Source organism: Chlorocebus sabaeus, chromosome 21, assembly GCF_047675955.1.
Source record: "Chlorocebus sabaeus isolate Y175 chromosome 21, mChlSab1.0.hap1, whole genome shotgun sequence".
NCBI lineage: Eukaryota > Metazoa > Chordata > Mammalia > Primates > Cercopithecidae > Chlorocebus > Chlorocebus sabaeus.
In genome coordinates, this window is record NC_132924.1 from 41675300 (window position 1) to 41680071 (window position 4772).

Genomic DNA, 4772 nt, shown 5'->3' on the forward strand with positions numbered 1-4772 from the left:
GAGGCGGAGCTTGCAGTGAGCCGAGATCGCGCCACTGCACTCCAGCCTGGGCAACAGAGTGAGACTCCGTCTCAAAAAAAAAAAAAAAAAAAAAAGAACAAAACAAAACAAAAAACAAACAAAGGAATAATCTTTAGGGCTTTCAATATTTATATTTGATGATAAGGTAACACAACCTGACCAAAGAATTATGTACACACATTCAAGGACAGAATTTATTTTAATTAAAAATAAATTATGAGAGAAGGAAAAAGAAAACATGATTTTTACTTTCAGAACACAATCATTTTTAGTGGCGATTTTGCTTTATTTAGAACATTCTTGGAATCTTATTAACATGTCAGCTAACCAGAGAATTTTGGGAAGGGATAGTGGGGATTAATAACTGGGTTTTTCCAGGCTCCAGGATCTGAGAAAACAGAGATCTTGTTAGCTGATTAGTGTAGTAAGATTAAATAAATAATTTCAGGTTTACATTGTATCATGTATTATGATTGTGATTGAGAATAATAAGAGTTTAAAAAAATGAAAAACAAGATTTCTGTAATTTAAGGATGAAACAATGGTTTAAATATTAATACACACAAATATATTTCATAATCTTGTAACAAATCCTTCCAGGGGAAATTTTTTTTTTTTTTTTTTTTTTTTTTTTTTTTTGAGCCAGAGTCTGGCTCTGTTGCCCAGGCTGGAGTGCAGTGTTTCAATCTTGACTCACTGCAACCTCCACCTCCTGGGTTCAAACAATCCTCCTGCCTCAGCCTCCCAAGTAGCTGGGATTGCAGGCATGCACCACCATGTCTGGGTAATTTTTGTATTTTTAGTGGAGACAGGGTTTCACCATTTTGGCCAACTGGTCTGGAACTCTTGACCTCGGGTCATCCACTAGCCTCGGCCTCCTGGAGTGCTAGGATTATAGGCATGAGCCACCGCTCCTAGCCTTCCAGAGGAATTTTAAGCCCATGTCCACATATTCTATTTGTATAAATATATTCTAATTTTTAAATAGTTTCTACTTTTCTGAACTTTATATTTTTTCTTGCTATAATGGATTTTCTTAATCGGAAAAGATTAAATGAGTAATCATGAATTGCCTTTAATATTTGGCAGTAAGTCAATGAAATAATACGGCACTTATATCCAATCTTTGACATCATTAAAAGCATCAAATTCCATTAGTCTAAAACTTCTTTAAGCATTTTGAAGGTAGAAAATGCTTACATGGTTCTTTCAGTTCCTCAGGCTTTTTGTCTAATGATGCATGACTTAGGATAAGATTTTAATTCAGTGCCCAGCTTGAAACATAATAATTTTTCTGTGTAAGCCACAGATCCTCTACCTCCTTTGTGTTAAAGCCTTTATATGAAACCATTAAGGAGGAGCATTCAATAGTGTATCATTAACTGTTCATACTAATAAATGGATACAGCACATTTTCATGGCCCGTAATGTACAACATACTATATAAAGTTTTCAGTGTGGGGATGACTAGGTTTCTGGAAGGAATAAAATGCTGAATCAATGGATGGCACTGGGCTGAGAAACATTGCTGCTACTAATCAGCCTTGAATGTGTGACGTGAACATACAATAGAGAAAATTCAGACATTCAAATTTGTATAACGCTGTAACTGGAAGTTAGAGGACTTGAATTTTTATATTGTGCTACTGCAAATTATGTTTTCTGTAATCGTTTATATCTAAGGAATATTTGAGATAATATAAAAGAAAAAGAGAATAACGAACAATGATGTCCCTGGAGGCTTTTTACATTAAAATAGATCATTTTTCTTCTTATACATAGGTAAATCCCTCCTCCTCCTTCTGTATGAACTTTTCTCCCACATGTTGCTGTATGGTTTAGTGAGAGTGAAGTTCTAAAGAACATCAATACGATTGGTGGGATAATCCAAAGATTTTTTTTTTTTTTTTTCAGAATAAAATGGCATGTCGAAGGTTCATTTCCTGCATATATATTTACTGGTCCGCAACACAAAATAAAGTGACCGCATATACAAGGAAACTTGAATTTGTACACATGTAGCATCTGATATGTATCTGATGTTCAGCATCAAGATTTCACTGAACGTTGTAGAAATGTGTATCTTTTGCATGTATATTTTACATTGATTTTCTATTTATGTACATCTAGAAAGTTTCAAGCCCAATAAATAGTTTTGTAATTTTTAGTAGTAGCGTCAGTTTATGTGAGAGGAAGTAGAGATGGAGAGGTTGGCACTGGGTAATAATTAGTAAGGCCAAGGGAGAAAATCTCATAGTAAATATGATTGTTGTTATAATGAGTACAGCATGAAAGGCTTCCTCTACAAGACACTAGTCCAGGAGTTGAGAGCTGTGGTTTCTAATCTTTGTCCATTATTCCCTATGAGACTGTGGACCTGTGACGTGGCCTCTCTGGTCTTCAGTTTTCTCACCAGTAAAACAAGGAGCTTGAACCAAATGATCTCTAGTGTTCCCCTTGGATTTAAATGTCTATAAATATTCAATGAGTAGAATGTATTGTGTTTTGCTTTGAGAAAAGAGAACGTGAATTAAGAGTAATAATTTGAATACCTATTATCCACATTAAAATAATGTCCTCTATGTGTGAGGCACAGCACATTTAGCACACATACATATAAGCACACTAAGCACTTTACAAATATCCTCATTTATTCTTTACATAATCTTTTTGAAATCGATTATGTAATATGCACTGTTTTTGAATAATAGGTGACTTCCAGCTATTGAAAACAAGCTAGAGTATGGTGCTTGAGTACTGAGTTAGGAGGTCAGCATTAGTTTCACCAAGAACTTCTCAAAGCACACTGCCAAACATGCTCCAGTCTCATTTTCAAGGCCTTACACAAGGCAATCATTATGGCAGTGGTTCTTCAACTGCAGCAGCAGCAAAATGATCTGGGGGGCTTGGTGAAACAGACTGCTGGGCTCGACCACCAGAATTTCTCTCTCAGAGGGTCTGGCCTGATCACTTGCATTTCTAATCAGTTCCCAGGTGATGCAGATGTTTCTGGTCCAGGCACCCCAGTTTGAGAACCACTGTATTAAAATTTCCTTCATCTCTATAGAAACGGAAAGAGTTTTGATAAGTCCTCTAATTTGCTTTAAGATAAATGAGATTTCACCTAATTCTTTTTTTTTTTTTTTTTTTTTTTTTGGGCAGAATGAGTTTATTTCTCCAGTTTAGCCTGTTTCAACTCCTACATACATGAACAGCCAATACAATACAAATGAAGTAGAAACACAATATTTGGTATTCCTTATCATAGCCATTTGAAGCACCTTTCTGCCTAAAAGGCTCAAGACTGTCAGGAGAGGCCCTGAGACAAAGGCACTGCTATAAGATACGGGCTGTATCATAGCACAGTGGCAAGGTCACCACGTGCAAAATCTGTGGCTTGCCTGCCTCTGTGCCTCAGACGGAACTAATGCATGGGATGGATCTGGGATCTATACAACAGCTCCATGAGGCAGGACAATAATATGAGGTTTTATGCTGAATTGCACCCATTTTCCCAATGAGGACACATAAAACCTTCCAAACATGTGAGAAGTTTCAGACCCAAATATAATAAATGATGTACAGGCATGTGACCTGTGAAGTGAATTTGTCAACCTTGTTTCATTTGAGTGTGAAAAATGCTTTATGGTTTTTATAATCTTATCTTCAGCAGCTTTGTAAGAAATAACTTGCCGGGCATGGTGGCACACGAGGTCAGGAGATCGAGACCATCCGATCGAGACCATCCTGGCTAACATGGTGAAACCCCGTCTCTACTAAAAATACAAAAAAATGAGCCGGGTGTGGTGGCAGGGTCCTGTAGTCCCAGCTACTCAGGAGGCTGAGGCAGGAGAATGGTGTGAACCTAGGAAGCGGAGCTGCCAGTGAGCCGAGATTGTGCCACTGCACTCCAGCCTGGGTGACAGAGCGAGACTCCATCTCAAAAAAAAAAAAGAAAGAAAAAAAAGAAAAGAAAAAAGAAATAACTTGCTCCATTAAGGCCATTTCAGTTTCCTCATTCATAAAGTGAAAATACAAACTAAGGCTCACAGGTTTTCTGATCCTGCCACTTAGAGAAAAAAAGCAGGACTAGGACACTGGTGTCCTGGGAGTCCAAGGGACAGTGATTTGCCCAGCTTGTGCTCAGAGAGGGATCGGCAGTGGGGTGACTTGGGCAGGTCGGTGTCCCCCTGCTGCACTGAATTTCTCTTGCCAGGTGGTCAGAGAGTGAGGGTCACATAAAGGTTGCTTAGTTGTAGCAAACCTCAGGGGAAGCATCCTCTGACTGGCCTCAGCACAACAACCAGCTCTGGGTATGGGCAGCATTATTTTTGCCTGTTGGGAAAGCCTGTCTAATGGTGTCCTGAAGATTGTGTCTACTTCATCATCCTCACTGACTTAACTGTGACACCAGACAGGAATCAGGGAAGAGGGGGGTTGGCTACTCCACGGACAAAGTCCTGATCCTTACCCCAACAAGTCACCTTAGAACTGCTCTGATCCTCACCATCAGCCCTGTCACGCTTCCCTCATGGGGTGCAGTGCTCATTTGACTGGGCCTCTGCTTTTTAAAATAAGTGGTTTCATGACAGACTTCAGCCTGGTAGCAATGACCAAAGGATCAGACAGAGGAATCCTTGGATTCTGAGCTCAGGTCAGTTTCAGGGGATACCTGTCAGTGGCTGGGTCCTACAAGCCCCGTGGGGGCCAGGCCCAATTCCAAGCCCTCTCTGGTTAGGATGGTAGCTCTC